Genomic DNA, 18,077 nt, shown 5'->3' with positions numbered 1-18,077 from the left:
AACTAAAAGGTCCATCACTGTCGTGTCCTAAAACCCACTTCTGTCCGCAACACTAATAACACAACAGTGCAAGGATGTTTTCTTCTCAAAGTAAAATGTTTCCTTTGTGTTTTCAACCAACAGAAGCCGAGTTTCGCTGGGTTGTGCTCCTTTCCCCTAGATTACTTCTTACCTTAATTCACTAATTCATAAGGAACTGCTTCTTGACTTCACTGTTCCTTATCCTACCAGCTTGGAGGACTCTGCTACCAAGCGTAGGATTCCAATGTTAGGCTTCTGTTCCTTTCCCGTAATCTGCTTCTTATCTTACTTCTGTTCCTTTCAGCTTCTGAACCCTTTTCTGCTTTTGATATGTCACTAACAAATCCAGGAGGGAATGCGTCTTGGGTTCATACTACTTCAGCCTATCCACTTGACACAGTCTGCTTCCAAGCGTAGGATTCCTTTTGTCAGCTCCGGGGTTCTTGACCCTCTTATTCTCAACCTCTCATGTGCGTGCGATTCCAAGACATGTAATACTTTACACGGCTTGGTTCACTCTCCTGCCAAGCAAGTGTTCTCTCCCGGGCTGTCTCCTTTTTCTTTCCTCTCACAGGGTCCCGGACCCTCTTCACTTTGGTTTCTCATATGGGTGCGGGTCCCAGACTACTCACTGTTGCATGTGTCCGCTGGGTTCACTCTCCTGCCAAGTATACAACTCTCATTTGCTTCAGGGTCACAGACCCCCCCTCTTTCCAATTCCTGAGCTCACCCTGTTGCTTCCACCAGACCTCTAACAGCTGCTGGGCAATCCATGTACCTGTTTGCTTCCTTCTCGGAGGTACCTGCGGTTCTCGGGCAGCTGTGTCCCTTCTGAAGGTGCCAGAAGTGTTTGGGTGTACAGCAGGGTCTGCAGCGGCTCGGCAGTCTGATGCCTTTTCCCAGCTGCATGTTCTCTCTCTTCCTTGCTTCGCGGACCCTTGGAGGCAGAAAGGTTTCACCCGGCAGCAACCAGAGTAGTCCTCTTGTGATGGACTTGTGGCTCGCGTCAGCTGCTCCCTTGTACGGTTCCCGCTGTTCCTCTTCAGAGGACGGTTCTCTGTCTCTGTCTCTTTCTCGCTCTCTTCTCAGCTGCTCTTGAGTTGCTTTCAAACTCCCACGTGGGATTGATGTACTACTTTGGGCCAATCATTGACATTACGAAGCTAATGACATTACGAAGCATGCTCTGCTTCTCGCAAGTGGTCCCTGGACTCCCAGCCATCTTGTTCACAGTACCAGCCTTAAAGCTACATGTATGATACATTTTACTTTGTTTTTTCAGTGTTGTCGTGTAGGTTAGGTTGGGTGTCTTGACAACAAAACACATTGGCTCTGTCCAGGGAGGGGGGAAGGAGGATTTAGAGTTGGAGATGGGGTTGAATATATTAAAGCAGGGTGATACTTTGTTCTCTTGGGATGGTCATCCCCAATCCCACAGGGGAATTGCTTCCCCATGTGATCCTCCCTCAGTGCACCACCCCCAGGGCGACTAGTGTACTGTTGACACACTGCTCTGGCCTCTTGGGAAAGATTTCCCCCTAGGAGAGAAGGGACGTCATCCTCAGATTCCTCACAGCTCATAGATTTCTCTTCAGTATTATGAAGTAGACGAAAACTCTAGTTAAGTATAGTGGTTGATGACAACTGCATAAATAGACATTCACCTTTGCGACATGTCGTTCTGCCCTTATTTTGTATGTTTCTGGCATGGCAATTTTCTGAAAGGTGAACTTTCTGTGTTTTCAGGAGTCGTAATTGGTTGCCACTGCTTGCTTATTGGAAAGCATCTCAGATGTCCGAGGCTTCGCCAGTATTGTTTTTCCCTACTTCCTTGTTTAAAGGGGAAGTTCGTGCAGGAATTTTATTGCCCCAAGTTATCAGGAATATATTTTTGAGCATACATCGATCGATCCGAAAAATAAATCCAATCCATCTTACCATTTTGTTTTTCTCACATTTACACATACAAAACTCACAGCTTGGAAACGGTCATCTTTTCCATTGATCCATTGCCCTAGGTTCAAGTGCCCTCGCGCCAGTACATCAAATCACCCGTCCTTCAAGTTGACAGCAACATGTCAAACCGATATGGTACACCTCTTCTCATGAGGGTGCACAACGTAGCCAAACGTACTGTCATCACCTACGTCATCACCTTACCCAACACAAAACCAGGAGGATCAACACACACACTCAGCATAAACGTGTATTTTCTTTTCCCAAAAAGAAAAAAACATGCACTTTTTAAAAAAAAGTGTTTCTATTGATTTTAAACATGTAAATGCATAACTGACGATAATACAGAACAGTTGATTTTTCATTATTCTTAAACCCCTCTCCCCCACCCCAACAATTCATCCATATTCTAACACGTATTGGCTTTAAATAACAATACTTGGATCAAACCGTTAAATTGATCATACGTCCTCAGTTGATTAACAGGGGGGTTATAGGGGAGGGAGAAAAAGGAGAGGAAGAGGAGAGGAAAGAGAAGGGAAAAGAAAAATCAGGTTTGCAGAACTTAAGTTCGTTAGGTCAGCATCTCATAGTAAGAGTTCATATATAAGAAACATACTCTAGAAAAGGGCGCCAAATTTTCCGGAATCTCAAGAGCTTTCCTTCTAATATGGCAGTGAGTTTTTCCAGCCCCAACAGTTCCCATATTTTTATCCACGAATATGCTGTCTGTGGGCCTTCTATCATTTTCCAAAACCGGGCTCTAGTGATACGGGCAGCAGTGAGTAAGTGTGAGATCAAGATTGCTTTATGCCCTGACATGGGAAAAGCCCCATTTTCTGATACATCCCCCAGTAAGAGCACTCTTGGGTCCATAGGAAGCAGAGATCCCGTAACTTCTTTAATTCTTGACCTCACCTCTAGCCAATATGTTTGGATAACCGGACAATGCCACCATGTGTGAGCCATATCTCCTCGTTCCCCACATCCGTGCCAACATGTGTCCGGATACTCTGGATTGATTGAGTGGAATCTGCTTGGAGGGAAATACCACCTAAAGCAGACTTTGATGGTGTTTTCTTTTACCAATGCACAACGGGAGCTGGTCTGAGTCTATGCCAGATCCGTTGCCAAGACTCATCTGAAATTTCCAGCCCCAATTTCCTCTCCCAAGCTTTCATGTAAGGGAGTCTCTCCTCCACTGAGGCTTTCTCTAATAGCTGGTAGCATAGGGATATTCTATGTGATTGCTGGCCCTCAAGGATTTTAAGTTCTATGCCCAATGGAGCCCTCCCAGCCGCTTGACGGATACCCCTATTAGTTAGCCAATGCCGCAATTGTATATATCGAAAACGTTTTGCATCTGGGAGTGGTTGATCTGGTTGACCACAAGACACTCACCTCACACCTTACACGCTCAGCCAACTTCTCTAAAGAATCAGCTCTCTGGGTCACCTCCTTCCTAGAGGGAAGAGCCATGAAAGACTTCTCGGACATTGCCAACGCCACTCCCGCTACAATCCACTGCGGGGTCCCTCAAGGATCCTGCACTGCACCCACACTTTACAACTTGTTCACTAAGCCTCTTTTTGACAAACTCGACTCATACGGTATCACGTACACGAACTACGCGGACGACACACAAGTACTTCTACCCCTCTCAGGATCAGACCACGAAGACGCCAAGGCACTCCACACAATCTACTCCATCATCCAGGCCTGGATGGCAGTTAATGGCCTCTGCCTCAATGGAGACAAAACTGAAATCATGATACTAGGTCAACAGAGCAGCCTAGACAAACTGGACAAACTGTACGCCAACTTCTCCATTGACAACTCCATCATCCTCGTATCCACAGCTGTAAAGACGTATACCTAGACTCCTGACTATCTATGACCAGACAAGTCAGCGCAATCACCTCCTCATCTGCGCATACCACCAAACTCATAAACGCCATCCAGCCATACCTCTCTAAACCCAACTACCTCTCTATAGCTAGAGCAACCATTGGAGCCAAATTGGACTACTGCAATGCCCTCCTAGCAGGCACATCAGCAAAAAACCTAAACGGACTTCAAGTCACACAGAACAATGCTCTCCGGCCGCTCTTAGCATCCCCAGAAGAGAGCATATCTCCCATGCCAGACACTCAGCCCAGTGGCTCCCGGTCAAAGAGCGGATCACACTCAAAATCCTCACCCTCACACACAAATGCCTCTCTCTCACCGCCCCGTCTTATCTATCAGAGACCATCTCCAAACCCTCCTCCTCCGGTCCCACAAGGACGCAATACACCAACTTACTCTACATCCCACGCATCAAAAAAGCCAAAGCCTGTGGCCTAAGCTTCCCCCACATTGCCGCCAAGACCTGGCACTCTCTTCCTGCAGACATTTGAGCGGAGAACTCACTCCCGATTTTTCGTAGGAAACTGAAGACCTCTTTCCTTGCACAATAATATGTGACACTCGCAAACCTATGTAAATATACTTCATTGTAAATTTGTACAAATGTTATATTTTGCCCCTGTATATAATGTATTTTATGTAAATAATGTATTTTATGTAACTAAGATATGTCTGTAACAAGCACCACGATGCCCCCGAGCTGACGTGTGCTCTACAAATCTGAATAAATAAATGAATGGGAGTACAAATATTTCTTTACATTCCTGGAAAGTTAGGGGTTGCTGATTGACATATAAATCTCTCAATCGTAAGGGCTTGTTTTGACTCCAAGTTCGGTATGCTTTGGCCGCAAGCCCTGGAGTGAACGCCGAGTTTTGAGTGATGGGGACAGTGGGCCCAGTCCCAGTGGGATACCTCTCTGTGAGCACGCTTTGTCCCAGCTCTGAAGTGTGGTTGGCAACAACTCCCTCTGTGACTCCGAGCTCCTTTCGGGAGAAATGGAAAGTGAGCCAGAGGGAATGGAGCTACAACGTGTTCAATCCCCAACCATTTGGGGGGGTTCTGGCAGATCTCCCCAAGAGAGCCTTACCGCCACTTGAGCTGCTCTATAATATCGTGATATCGAGGGAAGGCCCAGACCGCCCAACATTCTCCCTCTTGTTAAAAGCTTACCAGAAATTCGCGTTTTTTTCTTTTTCCAAATGAACCGATATATCTCTTTTTGAATATTTATTAGCTCAAATTCAGGGATGGGAATTGGTAAGGAATGGAACACGTACAGCAACCTCGGGAGAAGCGTCATCTTAATCGCGTTAATACGACCTAACCATCCAATCTCCTGAGAATCCCACCGTTGTAACCATTCTCTTGCCTCTTTAAATAAGGGGGGATTATTCGCCCTGTAGAGGACAGCATATTTTGGAGTCAGTTTTACTTCCAGATACGGAATCTCCGTTGAGGACCAAGGAATATGTGATGTCACTTGTATTTCTTTTAATCTACAGGGATCTTCAGTTAGGACCATTCCTACCGATTTAGCTGGGTTCACTTTGAAGCCAGAAATCGAGGCAAACCTCGTTAGGAGGTCCAAGAGGGAAGGAAGTGAGCGAGGGGCATCATTCAAAAAGCAAAGTAAGTCGAGTCATCCGCATATAGAGCTACTTTATGGCATTGTCCCGTCAACTCAAAGTCTAGGATATCTGGGTGGGCCAAAGGCTCCATCGCCAGAGCAAAAACTAAGGGTGACAGAGGGCAGCCTTGCCTAGTGACCTTGGCTAACATAATTAACTGGGTCCAGTTTTTATTTACCTTGACTTTGGTCGAAGGAATTTGAAAATTTGAGAGTATTAATTTAGAAAACCCCGTATCGAAGATGAACCCTTCCAATACCATTTCTAGGTATCCCCAGGACATACTGTCAAATGCCCTATGGGCGTCCAGGGACAACAAGGACAACCTCCCTGGAATCTTCGGGGCAAGAGCAATTAAGTTTATAGCACGACGAACATTGTCATACGTTGACCGATTTACATATGAACCCTGTTTGGTCGTTAGTTAACAGGGACGGAAGAATCGCACCTAGGCGACCTGCTATTATTTTCCCCAACAATTTAAATCTATATTTAACAACGCGATTGGCCTGTAAGAGGCGCAATCCGTGGGGTCCTTCCCGGGTTTCAACAACAACGTTGTGGCTGACTCCACCATTGATTTAGCTACTACACCTGCCTTCCACACAGAATTAAAAAGTTTCGTTAAATGAGGGGTTAACACTGCCCGGAAGGTTTTATAGAATTTGTTGGTAAAGCCATCTGGCCCCGGAGCTTTGCCTAACGGAAGGGAACAAATTGCTGCCTCCGTCTCTTCCACAGTTATCGGGTCCTCCAAACGCTCAGAGTTCTGCAGTTATCTGTGGGAGATCTGCTTTCCGAATAAAGTCCCTGGCCAGCTGTGGGTCTGACAAATGAGGGGTTGAATGGCTTCTAAAAAACCTTTCTATAATCCGGTGCTTCCCAGATTCAGTAAAAACTTGCCTCCCATCTGCCTCTTTTAGAGAATCTATGTGGTTACGCTTTGCTTGTTGCTTAAGCTTAGCTGCAAGCAACCGATTCGATTTATTCCCTTTAGAGTAGTAGTACTGTTTAGTGCGCATAATTCCGTAGGCTGCCCAGCCCATGTGGTGGGCTTAGAATGCTTTTTGCGCCATACGAACCTCCCTAAGGGCTCGCTGAGAAGCCCTTTTCCTATGCACCTCCTTTGTCACTTGAAGCTTCAATTCCAGTTGAACTTGGACTTGCCTCTGAACTTTCCTTCTTTCTATTGCTTGGGTAATGACTTGACCCCTAATGACAGCCTATGCCGCGTCCCAAACCACCGCATAATGTAACTCCCCGGTGTTGTTATCTATAGTTATGCAATCTGAAATGCAAGAGCAGGCCTGAGGGTCTCCCAGGATGAACTTATTCAGGCGCCAGGCACGGGGGGTTAGGGGGGTTCTGGGTTTGCGTTAAATGGAGACATGGTCACCAGCACTGAGCATGGTTAGATCAGGCTTTCGGGAGGATCTCTATGCCCATGGTGTGAGGGATAAAAGTATCTGAATGGAAGAACATATCCAACCTAGAAAACCCCCTGTGCACTGCAGAGAAAAGTGTAATCTCGCTCCCCTTGGTGGAAGAAGCGCCAAGCCTCTATCAACGGGTGTTCTCGAAGGAGGGAAGTGAGTGCCACAAAGTTTTTCTTGTCGGCTGAGGTCGGGGGGAGGTATTTATCCTCCAGTGGGTTAATCACTGCGTTAAAATCTCCACCAATTATGAGATCTCCCTCAGCCTGCTCATATAATGTTTTGGATACAGAGGCAAAAAACAAGTCCAGATGAACATTAGGTGCGTATAGCGATAACAGGGTTACCTTATTCCCATATAGCATGGCCACTACAAGAACATACCTCCCCCTTCCATCTTGCAGGGTCGTATGAACCTTTAATGGTGTCCCTTTTAGAACCAGGATGGCCACACCACATCCTTTCACCCCTGAGGAAGCACAGAATTTTACAGGGTAGAGTTTATCATTCAAACGAAATTCATCAGTGGACAATAAATGGGTTTCCTGCAAAAATAATATTGTGGGGTTGTATGTCGCCAATCAGTGAAATAAAGCTTTCCGCTTTAATGGGGAATTGAGGCCCTGCACATTAAGGGTGAGACAAATTACACTCGGATCAGCCATTCAGATGTTCGCTTAAGTTCTTCATAAACTTGACCCATTTGACAGTTCATACAGGGCACTGTATTCCGCCCAAGAGGCACCACAATTCCTCCCCAATCATTAAGAGTTTGCAACTTTACCTCCAATGAAGCACTTAGTTCATTCCAGATTGTCCAAATCGTGAAATAAAGTGATACTGTTTCAACAGTGACACTGGCACTATGTGAGCAATTCCTCTGACGCTAACCTTCTTTTAAGCCAAACCCAACATCAGAATCCCATATAGGGGAAAATATAGTGAAAACACAAAATGAAAAAACAAAAATCAACATTATTGAATAGTGAGTTATGAAAGCTTGCAAAATGGTATTCAATAACTTATTCAGAAACACTTAGGTGGGCGCTATCCGCATATTTGGCGCCCGCCCGCGCCTAACCAAGCGTACACCTTCCCATAAGGTGCAAAACCAGCATAAACTAGAACCATGGCATTCAAGTCTCCAACGTTAACAGGCATGTCCTGTCTGGGTCCGTCGTTCTTGAGACCTTATGTGAACCCTCCAAAAATCAAGTGAAACAGGTGGGGCAGAGCCATCTAAAGCCCGCTAGGGTGGGTCATGTGGGATCGTCACGTTTTTCACTGTAGTCGAGGCCCCAGTTACCTTTTTGCCAGCCTCTGGGCCTCCTCCTAGCATCCTTTGGTGTAGGGCTTCGTGATCGATCATCTACCGAGCTGTCCACTTTCCCGGGGTCGACATTTTCCCCTTCCTCTCCAGACATTAGCTTCTTGGCCTCAGCTTTGGAGCAGATTATATTGGACTGATTATGATATTCGAAAAATAACCTGCATGGGAGGAACCCCCATCGATAGCGGATCTTGTTCTGTTGAAGCCAAGATGTGACCACCTGAAGTCGCCTGTGGTCTGCCAGCGTAGAGGGGGAGAGATCCTGAAAAAGAAGCAACGTGGAGTTCTGGAATTTCACTGGCTCTGCCTTACGTGCAGCTGCCATGATGTTTTCTTTCTGGTGGAAAAAATAACCCTAGTGAGAACGTCCGGCAAGAGATCTTTTGTTGGACAGCAGAGTAGATTTGATGGGTTCTATCCAGAATCAAGTCATCTGCCTCTTCTAACCCTAAAAGGGACTTGAAGAGAGCCCTCGCGTAATCTGGAAGGTCCTGGTCGGAGATCTGCCTAGGTATTCCACGTAACCGGATGTTGTTTCTTCTAGTTCGATTTTCTTGATCTGTCTGTTTTGTCCAGACCTCCTCCAGTCGGTCTTCCATGCTCTGCACCCTCCTGGAGAGCTCCTTGTAATCATGCCCTTGTTCGCAGGTCACATTTTCCAAGTCATTAACCCTGTCCTCCAAGCCTTTCAGATGAGAGTCCAAAACGGCAATGGACTGCGCGAGAGAGACTCTCGAGGATTTTATTTCTAATTTTATTTCCTGCGTTATATCCGATTTCAGGGTTTTCCTCACTTCCTCGAAGTATTACTTGGACACGGCAGGCTCCATGGAGGATTGCACTTCTGGTGGAGGATGCTGCTTTTATTGTCTGCATTGCCTGCTCCCGTAAACCTCCAGATGCCAAATATGCTGTAATGCCGCCCCTCTTATGTTTTTGCGCTGAGTTGGGCATTACCAGGTCAAGCCAAGAAGTCAAACCCAGAAAAGCGGAACCCCCCCTTCACGTGCAGACTCGGAGAGGAACGAGCCAAAAATTTCAAGAGTAGAAGGTGCAATTTCTTGGGTTAACTATATGACCCTATGATGTTGCTCCTTCGGGTTCAAATCATGACAGCCACAGCAAACGACTTGAACATGCGCCTCAACCCTACACCCGCTCAACAGTTTCATTAAATGTAGTAGAATAGCGGCAGTCAATGAGGCGTGTGCTATTGTGGCAGTGGCGGGCACGACAGCCACAAAACGATCTCAGCCGCCGTGTGTAACATGCCCGTCAGAGATCCGTGTTTCTGATTTAGCCGCCCTTTAATGTACAGCCTCAGATGAGACCGCCTCCGCAGCCGGGCATGTAGGGCCGGGTACACTGCTGTCCAAACACTGCCAGGGAGGTATCCAGAGGCTGCCTCATTGCATACCTGCTGCTGCTGATGCATCCGCGGCACATCGGCTCCTCCCGTGATGGGGCTGTATTCCTCCAGCTCGCTAAGGCGCTGTTCTTTGCCTCCTCCTCGCCCGATCACCGGGGTCGCAGGCCTCACCGCCGAATGTCAGGGAATCTCGCTGCCACAGTATCCAGCCTCAGAGGGGGCCCGTGCCTGCCAGGCATGACCACACTCGGCTCGCCAGCCCCTCCCCGAATAGCCGCCTCACGCCACCGGTTCACAACGTCAACACACACAGCGCCACACCAGCCTCCGACCTCGGCCACACCGATGCCTAGGTCTCCCTGTTTTCTCGTCCTTCACTTTATCCTCAGTGTGAGGAAAAGCACTAGCGCTCCAGCACCATCCGCCCCCCTGTTAGGCTGCAGCGCCCGCCATCTTGGACATCACAGAGCCCCTACGACCAATAAGAAAAGGGCTGCCGGACACGATCAATTCTGCCGTAGTCTTTATATAACAGGATTCTCACACCTTCCGATTGCCATTATTGCTAGAATCGCGGCACTTAAGTCCCTGCAAATGGCACGAACGGGCGTCCCAGCACGGAGCTTAAAGCAGCTGCTGCCACATGGCGCGCTGCCTAGCCACGCCCCCAAAACAAGCACTTCTAATAAAATTGCACTAATCGGGAATTTACCAAGTCGTTATATTTTTTAATTCAAGTTAAAATAATACATCCAAGGAATCGTTGAACATTTTTGTGAACATAAGGATTATAAGAAAACGCTGTTTACTACAAGGCATAGTTCCAATGGTTAGGTCGACTGTCACATTCCAACAAATCATTAAGATTGCGTTCATCAATCTTTTAATCCCTGTACTTGAATTGTGAAGTCAAAGTTCATCATGGTTAAATCGGTGCAATTGCGTTTCATCATCTTTTTAGTATCGAAGCACATGGCGTTCCGTTTGTGAGAACAAAGGTCATTCAGGTCGAAATGCAACACTTTGCCATCTGCACGTCTTCATACCATAAAGGTTAGCATGTTGCTCCAGATCACTGGCAGTGCAAATCGGCAAATTGGTTCCTCACGATCGTTCCAGAACATGGATATTACAGTTCCGTTAGTGATGGTTATTCTCCAGTTCTGGTTAAAGAACCCATCCACAGGAAATTTGTAGTCTTGGCACACGCACATCCCAATGATGTAACTGTACATTTGGCAAAGCAAAAACATTTTTCAGTACCCAATTTGAAATAGAAGTTGGACAATAAATCAAAATTTGTATTAAATCATTTTTCAGTAAAATGTACGTTTACTATGTCCATTCTTTGTATCAACTTGAATATCATTGCAGCTCATCGTTTATCAAGCATACAATTGCATAAATATTACTTTACTACAAAGGTTTCCTTACATAATTTGCTGATTTTTGCATTCTAGCATTATAAAGTTGAAGCATCTTCTCGTTCGACAGCTGTTGTGAATAGAAACTTCACTTTTGTACGTTTATGTTTCATTAAAGTGAATCTTATAATTTCTTTGTGGTTATTTGCCAAATTGTGTCCTTGAAATAGTTAGTGCGAGGGATTCAAGGACAAATGACAGATACCCTGTATTGTGTGGTCACATTTCCAAAGGAAGGTTTTGTTTTCCAGAACAAATACCACAAAAATGAACAATATCATCTTCCAGTTTCAATTTCAAGCTGTGCAGTAAAAATAATAACATATTTTTACTCTTCACAATCAGCAAATATGTTCTTTACTATAAAAATACACATTCTTAATCAAACCTTGTTTAATTATTTTAATGTCCAAGACCACATGCACACATGGGAGTGTTAATCTGGCTAGCTAGTTTTACAATGCAAATAGATATATAACTTGTCTTCAAAATCAAATTTATTTGGGTACAATCACTAACGACTAACTTCTTTCAACCCAATTGAAACAATGGGTTTCGACGACAACTACATCTATGGTTTTATGTGAGTTTACTACAATAGTAACCAGTGGCGTACCGCATGGGAGTTGCAGGGGGGCTGCTTGGTGTCCCTCTGCCAAGTAAAACAGGTGTTTGTTATTGTGATTTATATCGTGCACTGCTGCTATTTGCATGGCCTCCAGGTGTTCTGAACCATGCTCCATCTGGAGCCGTGCAGGACATGGACACTACACAGTGCTGTGTGCTCAGGGCATCCCTGAGGCATAGGCAGTCTGTGTGGCTGGCCTGGGCCCGCAGCCATAGGGGCCCTGCAGGCACCTGCTGCCTGCTTACTGTGGCATGACCTTTTTCTCTGGGCATGTATGATAAGGTTTGTGATAGATGCCCAGAAGGGAGGCCATTGTGCAGCAGTGGGAATGTGGGGGCTGAACTAGCTGCCCCTAATGTTTCCGGTCTGGCTAGGTGGCGACGCATACCATTTAAACCAAACCAAGCATGGTGTGCATTGTTGCTTGGCTGGAGTGGAGTTTGTGGCTGCCAGTTCAGCACTTTTCTGCTGTGTCCTGATGACTTCTCTTTTTGGCATCTTGTTTGGGACAGCAGTGTTTCCCTGTGTTCCTGCTCGGCCTGTCTGCCTGTAGAACAGCGTCCTGGAGCAGGACACGTACAGCAATGTGGCTGTATGCTCCTGACCTGCACCGTGGGTGGCACAGCAGGTGCAATATTCGTGACCCTACTCCAGACCGTCGACTGCACTGCAGGCCCACTAAGGGCAGAGCATGAGCACACAGCTCCATGTCACACTTGTGTCCGAATGTTTCAGGGATAAGGTACTGAGTCAAGTCACCATATGGGGAGGCAGGAACGGATGTATGCAAGTTTAGCATTCATTTTCCATGGTGCACTTCGGGGAGCGGGGGAACAGTAGCAACATTTTTTGTGGCATGAACCCCAATTTTGCAACATTGGATACTCCCCTCGTAATATACCACCACCACCACCTACACCCAGTTGGCAGATGTGTTTCCGTGCTTGCACCCTCTCTATACAGACAGCCGGCATCGAACACGAGGGAAAACAACTTGCTTTCTTACACCTAGGCACCAATAGGTGCATGTATCCAGTGATAAGGTTGCTGCAAAAATCCAGCGGCAAAAAAAATCAGAAATAATTCACTTTTTTACGGGGGGGGGGTTAGGATAATAATATAATGTAGTGGGAGTGTGGGGTGCTCTGGGGGTGGGGAGGGGTCTTCCCACGCATATAAATGCATTACAAAAAATAATTTTTCTTAAACAGCATTTTCAGCCACAGGCTTTGTTTTGTGACCTTATCACATAGAACCTAGGTGCCCAGTACTGTTTTTCTGCTCTGTTTTGTGCGAGGGTCCCATGCGTGGGGTTCGCATTTTTGATGATCGGTTTTAAGGATGAAACGTATAGGGTTTGTGCTCTGGGTATTTGGGAGGCTGGATGTTACTTTTTGGGATTTACACTATTAACTGATAACCGATCTCACTATGATTGCATTACTATGGCAAGAGCTTTTACAACCTGGTGCCAGTCTTTCTTCAATGTAAATTCAAGCACCCCATCACAACGAAACATAACAGCATCACACCCGGGCACAGTTCACCCACCTTCACACTTCTCAATAAACACTACTCGCTTACACACACCGAACACATGCATCACCACCTCCAACCCAACCCAATACAACTTAGACACACGAAAAATATGGTCCTGCAGTTCACATCATTTGACCCTTCTGACTCTCCCACCTCCTACAAAATGATTCACGTACCTACTCCCTCAACTGATAACTGTGTTGCTGCTAGCTACCTAGCCACTACCTACCCACATTAGGTGCTGGATAAAAACACACACTCGGTTTTTAAAATCCTCTCTTCACTGCTCCCATGACTGACTATGGTCTTCAAAAGGCTGTTGGTCTACACAGTGCTTCTTGGCCACACAAATGGCATATTGGAACATGCAAGACATTATATAAGGTTGACAAACACAATACTACAGACCTACACAGAAACAGACATTTCGACAGAGGGTATGGGCTACTTGTTTAGGTTGGAGAATAGTATATTGTGCTACAAAGTTGGACATATTGTTGATAGATCGCCAGACAAATGTATACAGATATAGAGAGATGCATAGAGAGTGATGGATAGATAAAGGTGCAAATTGACAAGGGTGGTCCTGGGAGTCTCTCTGCCAGACATTAGTCCTGGTTACAAGACACTTACCCAGAGTCTTTAGCTCACTATCTTTCACAGAGAAGAAATATCCCAAACATATCATTCTTTGTCCTGCCCTGGGGCAGTCCAGCACCGAAATGCTAGGCAACAGAAATCTACACTAGGCTACAGAAATCTACACTTTGAGATCGATGTATACGGACCAATCGTTAGAGCCATATATAAAGATGCTTACAGGGAGAAGAATACATGTAGATAGATGGAGAGTGATCAACTTATACATTGATATATATGAAAACACATACATATAGTTACATTTGTGGGGAGAGATGGATAGAGCCATCGAGATATGCATATGGCTAAAGGTATATAGAGACAGGGATGGATATGTACTGTAAGGGAGGCATGGTATCACATTTATGACACTGACACAAGAGCTACAAGTTTCAAACCCTTTATTACATTCTTGGGGTTTGGAAAACTCATACTTTGCCCTATAGCTATGATGGGAGTAGTCTCTACCATTAAGTAATAAAGAAAATGTAGTCCTAGTTAGTCTGTCAAATCGAAATGCCCTATACTATCAAAACCTAATCCCTGACCTATCTCTTATACATAATTGTGTAAAGGGCAATGTGTATGCAAAGGAAAGTCAGGATGATGCCATAACAGATCAGGTGGCTGAGTCAGCTCTCCTCCCCACATTGGACAGGATGGAGTAAGCCGGTCCCCGTAGACAGGATGATACACTCTGGCTCAAAAAAGGCAGTTCAAAACGTGGGTCGAGGCCCGCTTGGCCTTCCCCATTAAAGTCACTTATTTATAGTTCACCAAAGTTCATGTAGGTCACCCTCTGTCGGGCTCGGACCTCTCCAGACAAAGTACCTGATTCAACGTATATATATCTCCCTCAGCAAGGCTCGGACCTCACAATCACAGCACTTGTAGGGGTTGCCTTCTCCAAGCTCCATTCCTTGTAGGAGTTCCCTTCCCCTAACTTATTTCCTGCTCCCGGTCTCCCTCAGTCGGACTGGCACCTTTCCCCGATGTCAAAGACTTTCGAATGTGCGAGGTCTTTTTCCATAGACCTCCACAGGACTACTTCAACTTTCAATTCAGCTTTCCCTTGTGTTGTTTGCCCCAGTGTCTCTTGGACTTGGTAGTTCCATAACACACTTAGAAAATAAATCTTTCTCTTAAAGCAATCACCTTTTAATTTCCGTTTCGACAGAATTAATCTTGACCATTGCGCATTTCATAGGTTGTTTGCTTTGTCGCTTTACAACAAGACATCAAACATTTCGTGGAGACTTCGAGTGTGCAATTTCCTTTGACCGGACTACTGTCACTCTGTATCACTGGCCTCACAGTTATCATTAACATTTAAAGTTCACTATTTGTTTGTCTCATCAGCACACACGCAACCTACAATCGTAGATACACTGTTGTGGCTTGACACAAACCAGCCTTTCAAGTCTTTCACTAACTCACCGGTTGTGTGCATTCCTTTATTGCTTTTACAGCTTTGATTCACGAGTCAGGGTTAACACCACAGGCTTGGCCTCGCCTCCCCAACTCTGCCGTTCAGCCGGGAGGGTCGCTGGCGTCCTTGAAACACAATGCAGGCTTCTTGTCTGAAATTTGGCTTTCTCTGTGTATCCTTCACGGTTTCCCGGAGACGACAACCTCCTGGAGGGACCTTCAGGGTTTCGCAACCCTTCGCTCTTGTCCCTCAATAAGTCATCCTGTTCCACTGGGATTGCCTTTGCCCCAGAAGATCCGCTCCTTCTTGTGTCCCACCTTGCTCAGAGTGTGTCTCCATGTTCCGCCTTTTATCCTTGTGGAGGAAGCTAACGGGTATCAGATGTATGTGATTACAGTCAAGTGCCTGAACTTGCCTGACCTTGCCTGACCTTATTAACAGGACATGCGCAATGGGATGTGCAAGTGTTAGCCTCTTTACTCTCAATCCACCTCTTCTCTTCCTCGGCACAGTGTTTGTGTAGAAAGGGGGGTTGGAACATTGGAGAATCCTATAAAATAGAATGGGGTATGGGCACGGGAAAGGGGGATTCTGTGTCTCGCCATCGCTTGTCTCACCCCATTCCCTAAAGAGCCACCACCAGGGTCTGGATCCAAAGGCGATGGCCGACCCCTGGTTCCCCCAGATTCCTGGGGACTAGCAAGTGAGACACCCTTTTGTTTCTCAGAGTACATCGAGATATCTAAAGGGATACATTGAGTAAAAGGTATAGAGATCTATGGATATAAAGAGACACAATTGAATAGATGGGAATGTGTATCTATATAATTAGATGTACACATAGACAGCTAGGCATAAATGAGATTCGTTGCACGACCTGCATATAGACACATACAATATATAGAAAAAATATATGCAGATCAGATGTGATGCAATTGCATCTACACAGAGAAGCAAAATGATAGATGAATATAAATATACTTGTGGCCTTCGGCACAAATGTAGATTGACAGATTGGTAGAGACATAAGTATGGATACGATGCAGAGGCACAGATGGATATAGGTAGTAGGAGAGATTCATATACATCTGTAAAGATCAATAGAGATGTACTGTGAAGGCATCATGAAGCAAGACACAGACAACAGACGTTAAGTTAAAAGAAAAGATATTTATTAACTTAAATGTCACAATGGTAAAAGGCCTAACTTGCTCTATGCTAAGGTAGGCCTTTCCTACCTGAACGAAACTAAGAAAAGTGAGTCAAAGAGTTCAACTTAGAAGTATGTCTGTGTCCAAACTTATACTTGCTCTCACAACTAAAGCTAAACAGTGTGTAGGGATGTCAATAATCAATTAAATGGTTATCAATACAAAGTCTGAGCTTCTCCCAGCTCCAAGCCTATCTTTCATCTCCCCTTCCCCAAGTTCAAGACAGTTCCAGTAAAAGTCTTAGGATTTACCTTGTCCAAGTTCAAATAGCGCCACAAACTCCCCAGGGCTCCCTTCCCCAAATTCATAGTAACACAGTTCAAACAAAAGGGTTTTTGAGGTCCTATCCTCAAGACGGTACTTGTAGTTAGTGTCAGAAATCCCATCCCCAAGACTTCAGTGTTGCAACCAATGTGTAATTCAAAGCTTAAGACTGGGTCAACCTGACCCTACTTCTCGTTTACCTCACCAGTTCACTTGCAGCGCTCCTTCGTGGTTGTTTTAACAATGTCTATCTTCGCAATGTAGGGTCCCTGATCTAGGTGCAGTTGTCAGACCAACACAGTCCACCCATCACAGGTTGCGCAACCACGACCCCATGGCTATTCAGCCCACACTTGTTCCTTTGCATTTGCGCCTGTGTGCAAAGTCATGTTCCTTTAGTTTCTCCTTGTTGGCCTCTTGGCTTTCTGTGCAATATTTACACTCCTCTGGCATCTCCTGATTGGCCTCTTGGCTCTGCCATAACTTGTCGCACTTCTTGCCAGTATTTTGCCTTGCCACACCGCATTTACTCACAAAGTTTATTTGGTGGTGTTCTTTTTCATGCCCCACCTTTGTTTGTACTCCTTCAGTTGTTGCCTTCCCCATAGGGTGCTTTTGGTTTATAGTCAAAAAGTCGAAAGAAAAAAATCTAACAGCAAAAAAGTCAAAAAAATAATGTTGAATGCAAAAATGTCGAAATCACATACATATAATAGAAAAAGTCATTAATTCGAAAATAAAATGTCAAAAAAAAATCGAAAAACCAATGCTAAAATAACAATGTAAAATGTCACAAATACTAACGTTTTTTATGGGGGGTCGCCCCCCCCAACCCCCATCCCCCTCCACCCCCCATGGATATACCTTTAATTATTTTAAAAAAATGTTTAATAAAAATATTTATTAATTAATTATTAAAACATTAATTCGAAATAAATCGAAGAAAATTAGTTTTTTTTTTTGTATTTCGACATTATTATTTTTCGAATAAATATTTTCGACATTTTAACTTTCGAAAATATTGTATTCGAAAATATGACTGGACACCGGTGCTTTCATATGGGCATTTTCCTGTTCAGCCTTTATTAGCCATTTGCTTTGCTTATAAAGTTTGTTTATCCTCTCAATATTCAATATGGTTTTAATTTTAGGTTTTCAGTTAATTCGCTATTCAATCTGAATTGTGTAGCACTATTCTAAAACATCCATTCAGTTCACCGTTCAATATGCACAGTTCGGTATTGAATATGTATAGTTTAGCTCTATTTTTAACTTCCATTCAGTTTGGTATTCAA

General features: G+C 45.0%; 1 protein-coding gene across 4 annotated transcripts in view; it reads left to right on the top strand.

Moving 5' to 3' along the window:
- Positions 1–18,077, top strand: part of RBFA (ribosome binding factor A) — a 374,647-nt gene that overhangs the window by 165,167 nt on the left and 191,403 nt on the right. The window lies entirely within an intron of this gene.

This window comes from Ambystoma mexicanum, chromosome 5q, assembly GCF_040938575.1.
Source record: "Ambystoma mexicanum isolate Mex_15411 chromosome 5q, UKY_AmexF1_1, whole genome shotgun sequence".
In the NCBI taxonomy this organism is placed as follows: domain Eukaryota; kingdom Metazoa; phylum Chordata; class Amphibia; order Caudata; family Ambystomatidae; genus Ambystoma; species Ambystoma mexicanum.
Note: the sequence above shows the minus strand (reverse complement) of the source record. Positions and strands in the feature narration are given on the sequence as shown.